General features: G+C 44.4%; 1 pseudogene; it reads right to left on the bottom strand.

Annotated features, from left to right (window-relative positions):
- Nucleotides 1–566: 566 nt before the first annotated feature.
- Nucleotides 567–6,299, bottom strand: LOC110303998 (glyceraldehyde-3-phosphate dehydrogenase pseudogene; annotated as a pseudogene).
- Nucleotides 6,300–9,112: the final 2,813 nt, after the last annotated feature.

The following is a 9,112-nucleotide window of genomic DNA, read 5'->3' as shown; positions in this document are numbered from 1 at the left end:
CCGAGGCTTTGCCTCTGAAGCCACCTCAAACAGCGCCACCAGCTGGCGACGGAGCGTTACTGCCTGAGCCCTTTGGAAGACGGGACCACTGGGAGGATGCTTTTTTTTGAAGGGCACTTCTCTGCCACCCCGCTGGGGTCCAGATACTTGCAGAGAGCTATTCTGTTCCACCATGTGCTCCCACGCTTTCTGTCACATGGTTTGTCCTACGAAAGCCCAGAATCCACCCAGCATCAGCCAAAATAAATATTTCCTCCTTTAAATTTTCCCAGGGTTCTTTGCTTTGTTTTATTTTTTTACTTTTTTGTCACAGTGACAGGAAGCTAATTAACACGGGGTGTATAACATGATATGGTTGTTCTTTTGCAGTTCTGGCCATAAACCAACATGGTAGGTAAGTCTTAACACTGAGCTACATCCCCTAGCCAAGAACTATTTTAGAACCAAATAAAGCTGCAGGTGGTGTTTCTATTTAAATCAACAGCTAAGTACCGGTTTTCAGGCCTCCTCTGCTCACCTTGGTTGATCCCAGGAGGCCTTCTGACTTATCTCCGTGTTAGCCCATTTCACAGTGGGTCCAGTGAACCGCGCTTCCTGCTCCTCTTGGTCAGCTCTAGTTCCTTCTTACGTTTTGGTATAAAGTTCTGAGTATTAAATATTCTGTCTTTGGGAGGGCTCTGGTGGGAGGCAGGGAAGCCTTTGAGTAGTGGGGCCTTCGACGAGGCTTTGGGCCCCTGGAAGTGCACCATTTAAGAGGATAGTGAGCACTTAAGCCTGTCTTCCTTTCTTTTTGTCCCCTGGCTGTGAACTGAACGGCTTCACAACAGCATCTCCTCCCTCAGTGATATGCTGCCTTCCCACCTGAACATGGCTGAAATTTGTGAATCCACGAGCCAGCGAAACCTTTCCTCTTTATAAACTGATCGCCTCTGGGGCTTGCTATAGTGGTTGAATGCTGAGTAACACAGCCCTCCTCTGGAAACTGATCCTGGGACTTCATTCACCGGTAAAATACAGCGAAGCTCTTGAGAGTCTCAACATAGGCAAAAGATTCTCTGCTTTAGGGGAAGCTGGGTACACTCTAAAAAGACAAGCTACCATGACCATGAGAAGAGCAAGAGAATCTATTAGGACTGAGAGATCCCTGGCCCACTGCTTCCTGATATGTCAGTACTGTATGTAAAGACACCACCTTGAATGGCCCAGTCAGCTGCGGGAAATATTTAAAAGATAAACCCGCAATGCTCTGCAGGGCCGGATCACGCTCCCGCGCTCCTGCCGGCTCGCCAACTCTCTGGCCACGCAGGACCACACAGCTCCCTCCGGGCCATCTCTCCAGCGTCCCCAGTTCCTCTCACTCCCACGCAATGCCCCAAGCACCCCACGGTTGGTCATCTCAACACCTAATTACCCGGTAGAATCAAGACTCTCAAAGCTTATCCAAGCAGATTTATGTATCAATAGAATTACAATTTACAAGATGCCAATACAATATTTTCAGAGCCAATTGATAATGATAAAAGTCTTATCCCAATATATCTAACCTTATGAAATCATGGCTACTTGTGGCTGGAAACTAAAACTCGGGTATACGTCAGCAGCCATTTTGCTTCTCCTCCCCTCTGACAAACTCTGAGACTCTTAGCTCTGCCTCCCGTTCTCTGTCCAATCACAGGTCCCCCACTGCCCTAATGTGATTGGACAGAGAAAATCCTGCAACAAGCAAAGATTGATCATACCTGCCAACCCATATCTTATGTGTTTAATCTTTTGACATTGCAACACAGCATTTTAATCTACAAAGTCCATGCTAAAAAAAAATCCTGCAATCATGTTATGAACACATGCACACACACACACATGTACACACACACATGCACACACATAAATGCCACATATACACACACATGCACACACATGCGCACACTCACACCACACATACACACATGCACACATGCACGCACACACACCACACTCTTTCAGCAGACACACAAACTTTCAGCAAGTTTACAAGTTTCAATCAGACCACTTTCATCACACATACACACACGCACACACATACACCACATATACACACACATGCACACCAAACTTTCAGCAAGTTTACACATTTTGATCAGACCACTCTCATAACTATGTTTGGCCCAGAGGCTGAGTCTGGACACACTTGTTTCTCAAATTATAGAATTATGAGTAAGTAAGTGGTTCTGGCCAAGGAAAATCAACACATCTTTCTCTACCAAGTCATTTCAGTTGCTTCCTTCCAGGCTTAGGTCAAACCACCTTCTTGGACAACTTACCCAACAAACTCAGTGAAAAGTCATATTACCTTAGAATTTGACATGAAGTTTGGATTACACAAAGCCAGGCCTGTTCTTGTTCAGTTTTGTATGGTAAACTGGTTAATACTGACCACTGTAAAGTAAGCTCAGGGTTGGAGAGTAGTGTGCCCATTTTTTCAGATAAAAACACTGAGGCACAGTGACTAAGCAAAGGTGGCTGTGTAAAAGTACACTTCTGAAAGCTCTCCCTCTATTCCCTGACAGAACTGTGCTCTAAGCACTAAGTGGTTTTGTTTTTGTTTTTTTGTTTTGTTTTGTTTTGTTTTTTTTAATGCAGATGTGGCAAAGAACATTGTACATGTATTTTAGGCAAGAAGGAAGGGGAACAAGATTAAACTCAGACACAGTAACTACCAAATATGGTTAACAGGCACAGGACCAGTAGGGTCCTGTGGACATGGGCATGTTGATTGGGCTGAGATTGTGACAGTGGACTTGTGGCGAGTTTGTATGAAGAATGGATCTCCTCCCGGTGAGATGCATCTGGGCTACTTGATTGATTTTTATCCCTTTTAATAATAATAATAATAATAAAATCTGTTTAGGATCTCTTCCAACAAATCACATGTAGATGGCCAAAAGAGGCTGTCATAGAATAAAACATTTCAAAATATGTTTACTGGCTACTCAGAAAAACATGGGTTTCCTGGTAAATTTCATATTAGGAGAGCAATGAAAGACCTTTCCAGGAAGCATGAAGTTCTCAGGGGTAATTTAGTTATAAACATATTTCCTTAATGGGATACAATTTGATTCTCTCATTACCTTTCGACAAGAACAGTAAGACACTGGTGGTTTAGTCAGTGAGTCGTGAAGCTTTCTGAGATGTTCAGTCTCATGGGGAACACAGCAGCTGCTACCATCCACCTTCATTTTGCTGATGGGACCCAGAGGGCATAGAGACTGTCTTGAGATCACGTCAGCAGCAGGAAGCTGGCTTGGTCTCCAGGTGCCTGGATCAGGCTTATGTGTTTGCATACATTGATACTTTTTGTGGCTCATGTAGATGTCTAGCAGAATTCTTCCTTGCTCTGTGTCACAGACTGCCAAGGGCCCAGTGCTTTGGAAAGCGTGGTCCTTGCTATTCGTGCTCATTTAGGAAGCTCTTTAAGAACTAAGATGTGTTAGCAAGTCATTTGATCAAAGGACAGTCCCTTCTAGGGACAAGAGTTCTGCAATCTGAGAAACAGATATTTTGGAATTTTATTGTACCTTCTGGGTTTACGGAGATTCCTGGCATTTCCTCCTGTCTGGCACTCAGCTGTGGCCTAGCACTCACCCAGACGACTGGGCAATCGTCACTTACTTCTTGTGGTTATTCTAACACATTGTTCATAGCTTGCTTATACTTGCTCTCTGATCAGAGAGTAGTAAGGTCCGTGTAAGCCATATATTGCCCCTCCCCAAACTAAGAGGCTTGTCCAAGTTTTGTGTTCTTTGTGTAAAGAATGTCTACACATATATTTGTGTGTTTACATGCACCCACATACACATGTGGAGGCGAGGGGCCAGCAGAGGTGGTTTTCGTCAATCACACTCTGCCTTATTTTTGGAGACAAGGTCTCTAACTGGTCCTGGGGCTTACTGATTTGGCTTCACTGACTGGGCAGGAAGCTTCAGGGATGCAGAAGTCTCTGCCTCCCCATTACCAGGATTATAGACCTGATTATCTACCTGGGTGCTGGAATCTCTACTCAGGCCTTCACGCTTATGTGGAAAGCATTTAAACAATGAAGCCATCTCCTTAACCCTGATGTTTGTATTCTTTTGAAAATTTTACAAGTTTATATGGCCACTGAACAAGTTTACATATGTGGTTTAAATTCTAACAAGAATTTAAATTAGAAAAAAAATTAGAATTCCTAATGTTAGCTCAAGTGGCACATTAAGTTGGGGAGTGGTACAGCCACTGTAGTTGCACAAATATAGTTAGTTGGTTGACTGAGGCAGGAGCATTACAAATAGGAGGCCAGTTTGGGTAACTTCGTAAGACTCTGTCTCAAAATAAAAACATTCAAAGAGGCAGAATAAAGGGCTGGAGAGCTAGATGTGGAAGTACACCCCTTTAGTCTCAGCCTGAGGGAGGTAGAGGCAGGAGGAGCTCTGTGAGTTGGAGGCCAGCCTATTCTACAGAGTAAATTCCTGGACATGCAGAGTCACATAGTAGAGAAATCTTGCCTCAAAAATAAATAAATAAATAAATAAATAAATAAATAAATAAATAAATAAATAAATAATTTAAAACATCATTTGGAGAGGTTAAGAGCACTGGCTGCTCTTGCAGAAGAGCTGGGTTCTATTTGCAGCACCTACACAGCAGCTCAAAACCACCTGTAACTCCAGTCCCAGGGGATTCAGGGCCCTCTGTGAGTATTGCACAAATATGCTACACAGACATACATGCTGGCAAAACACACATACACATGAAATAAAAAAATCAATAAATCTTTTAAGACCTGAGTATGGGGCTGGAGAGATGTCTCAGAGGTTAAGAGCATTGCCTGCTCTTCCAGATGTCCTGAGTTCAATTCCCAGCAACCACATGGTGGTTCACAACCATCTGTGTCTGAAGACAGCTACCATGTACTTGTCATACACACACACACACACACACACACACACATATATATATATATATATATATATATATATATATATATATATATATATAATCTTTAATAATAATAAAAAAGACCTGAGTGTGTAGCTTATTTCTTTTTTTCTTTTCTTTTTTTTTTTGGGGGGGGGAGGGGGTGGAGCAGCGAACTTTATTGATGGTATCCAAGAGAGTAGGAAGGGCTCCCTGTGCCCCTCCTGTTATTGTGGGGTTCTGGGATGGAAACTATGAGAGAGATGTTCAGTGTTGGGGGTCGAATTAGGATAGGGACTCCTCAGCAACTGAGGGCTTCTCTCTTGCTCTCAGTGTCCTTCATGGGGTCCAGGGTTTCTTACTCCTTGGAGGCCATGTAGGCCATGAGGTCCACCACCCTGTTGGTGTAACTGTATTCATTATCATACCAGGAAATGAGCTTGACAAAGTTGATATTGAGAGCAATGCCAGCCCCAGCATCAAAGGTGGAAGAGTGGGAGTTGCTGTTGAAGTCACAGGAGACAACCTGGTCCTCAGTGTAGCCCAGGATGCCCTTCAGTGGGCCCTCAGATGCCTGCTTCACCACCTTCTTGATGTCCTCATACTTGGAAGGTTTCTCCAGGCGGCACGTCAGATCCACAACAGATACACTGGGGATAGAAACACAGAAGGCCATGTCAGTGAGCTTCCTGTTCAACTCTGGGATGACCTTGCTCACAGCCTTCGAAGCACCAGTGGATGCAGGGATGATGTTCTAGGCAGCCTCACGGCCATCAAGCCACAGTTTCCCAGTGGAACCATTCACAGTCTTCTGAGTGGCAGTGATGGCATCTACTGTGGTCATGAGCCCTTCCATGATGCCAAAGTTGTCATGGATGACCTTGGCCAGGGGGGCTAAGCAGTTGGTAGTGCAGGATGCATTGCTGACAATCTTGAGTGAGTTGTCATATTTCTTGTGGTTCATACCCATCACAAACATGGGGGCATTGGCAGAAGGGGAGGAGATGATGACCCTTTTGGCTCCACCATTCAAGTGGGCCCCAGCCTTCTCCATGGTGGTAGAGACGCCAGTAGACTCCACGACATACTCAGCACTGGCCTCACCCCATTTGATGTTAGTGGGGCTCTCGCTCCTGGAAAATGGTGATGGGCTTCCTGTTGATGACAAGCTTCTCATTCTCAGGCTTGTCTGTGCCGTTGAATTTGCCATGGGTGGAGTCATACTGGAACATGTAGACCATGTAGTCGAGGTCAATGAAGGGGTTGTTGATGGCAACAGTCTCCACTTTGCCAAGTGCAGAGCATAAGGCAGCCCTGCTAACCAGGTGCCCAATACGGCCAAATCTGTTCACACCGACCTTCACCATTTTGTCTACGGGACGAGGCTGGCAGTCCACAAGAAGATCCAGCCGTCTCTGGAACAGGGAGGAGCAGAGAGCCATGTAGCTTATTTCTTATGCACACATCTACCATGTCCTGATTCAACTCTTGGTCTTGCAAACATAGATAAACGAACAGAATAAAAACCCTATTGACTTGGCAGGCTTGCTATGGGAAAGTCATGTGGCATTTCCCAGGTTTCTACTCTGCTCTCCAGCTAGCTCTGGCATGCTCTGACTTCCATCAGTTCTATGACAGGCACTTGGAGAACACAGACAAACTCCAAAGAGGCTGTGTGTGGAGAGACACACCGGTGCCCTGCACCTTAGAGCTTCCATGGCTGTTTCTCTAAGTGCCCAGGCTACCAATCTCATGACCCCAGAGCAACCTAGGGACCTTTTCACTGAAAGACCTTCAACTGCTTCTTACAGGAAGGCTATACAAAGAGAGTCACACCCTGATAGTGATGGCTCTCAGTCCGTTTCTCTCTTTTATTATACCTTGACCTCAAATTGAGTACAACATAGTTTTCTGGGTTGGAGAGAGAACTCGGAAGTTAAGAATCCATACTGTTCTTTCAGAAGACCCAAGTTCTATCCCCAGCAGCCATGCCAAGTGGCTCACAACTGAAACTCCAATACCAGGGAATCTGATGCCTCTGACCTTTGTGAGCATCTGAACTCTCACGCACATACGTCCCCACACAGACACATACTCATAACTGTAAAAATAAAATAAATCTTTTGAAAAATAGCACCGAATGGGGTTCTGTTCACAGGAATCCTGAAAGTCTTTGGTTTTAATTTGCATAAGTCTAGAAGAATCAACACAACATCGTACACTTCTTTGCATAAAAACAAGTTTTTCTAGAAATATCCAGCCTAAATTAAATTTATTTCTAAGTGGGCCTAAGGAATTATTAGTTAAGATACAACCCTTTGAGGGTCTATGGATTAGCCCAGAGAATTAAAACACTTGCTGTCAAGCCTGATGACCTATGTTGAGTCCTTGAGAACTATATTTTAGAAGGAGAAAACTGAGTTTTGCATGCACTGGGGTCCATACACACACATAGGCCAACACACACACACATACACTCATAGATACATACACACATAGGCACACATATAGACATATACACACATACACACTTATACATACACATACATACATACATACACACACACATATATGTATATATACACACACACACACAATTTTAAAAAATAAATGAACCCCTTTGAATCAGTATAATTCTGGCTTAACTTCAGGGTCCAAGTTATAATAAAAAAAAATTTTCTCCCCACCAACCAGAGTGAGTTTATCCATTTCAGAGTGAGTTTCCCCGCTAGGCTCTCCCCTGGGAGCTTTTGGCCACCGTTTCCTCACTTCTGTACTGATGGTCTGAAATGATCAGCAGTTAAATGTTGGACAAGGCTCTGAGTCTAGCGCTAACCGCCAGGCTAACTGACATCTGCATTTAGTTCTTCCCCAAGGGGTTTGGCCCACAGGGAAATGAGATTTCTCTTTTACCCTCTGGAGATTCCTCTCGTAACCTTTTTAATTTTTTTAAAAGATGTATTTATTTATTATATGTAAGTACACTGTAGCTGTCTTCAGACACTCCAGAAGAGGGTATCAGATTCCATCACAGGTGGCTGTGAGCCACCATGTGACCACTGGGACCCAAACTCAGGACCTTTGGAAGAGCAGTCAGTGTTCTTAACCACTGAGCCATCTCTCCAGCCCTCTTGCAACCTTTATTAAAGGTTGCACACCAGACAACAGTTTCTTGGTCCAAAAATGCTAAGTAGACTGTGTAAGTGTATTTTTTTTTAAAGAACCCTGATACAAATGTCATTTTTGATCAGCTGGTTGTTTTGCTGTGGTGACATCCCAACAATGGTGGGTGTTAAGCAGCCTTCTGGGCCTCTGTCCCCTCATGCCAACAGCATTCCCCCACCCTCCCTCCTGCCCTGTGAACAGGCTCTGACTCAGGGTCCTTCACTTATGACTTGACTTTACACGCTCAGAAGCCACGCTTTAATCTAGGTTTTTCTCAGGCCTGTGATGTATCTATCCCATAATGACCCTCCCTCTGAGGTGCTTCTCTATGAAGTTAGTGGTATCGGCAAGTCGTAGTTTCCACTCAGTCACATGATCCACTCTTTACCAGGAATGACACTCTTCAGACGTTAGATACATTAAATGCACTTTGAACTTGATAGTACTTCCAACTTCCGAACGTTGCAAATGTTCCTGCAGGGATGCATGTGTTCTCAACCTCTGGGTTGCAATCTGTTTGGGGAGCCATCGAACCATCCTTTCACGGGGTTCACCTTAGATCATCGGAAAACACAGATACTTACATTATGACTCATAGCAAGTAGCAAGTAGCATTGCTACTGTTATGAAGTAGCAACAAAAATAACTGCCTGATCGGGGGAGGAAGGTATCACAACAGAAGTAACTGCAACAGAAAGGACTGCAGCATCCGGAAGGTTGAGAACCTCTGCTCTAAGTGGAACTACTCTGAGAGGGCTCAGACTGGTCTCTTCCCCATGGCCGCCCTGGAACTCCCTGCTGAAGCCTGGGCCTTTGCCCTACTCTCAGCAACTCCATTTACACAAAATACAACCTACAAATTGATGGCATATCTTAGCAAATGCTTACATACACTCTTTCAGTAACTCCTAACAGTAGCAGCATGGAGTCCGTACATGGATGCATTACCCCACATAAGGAGAAACGGAGACCAGTGGCTCCCCAGACAGTCAGCAGACAGCAAGGAATACACAAG

This window comes from Mus caroli, unplaced genomic scaffold (genome assembly GCF_978045245.1).
Source record: "Mus caroli unplaced genomic scaffold, Mus_caroli_1 scaffold_9, whole genome shotgun sequence".
Lineage (NCBI taxonomy): Eukaryota > Metazoa > Chordata > Mammalia > Rodentia > Muridae > Mus > Mus caroli.
Note: the sequence above shows the minus strand (reverse complement) of the source record. Positions and strands in the feature narration are given on the sequence as shown.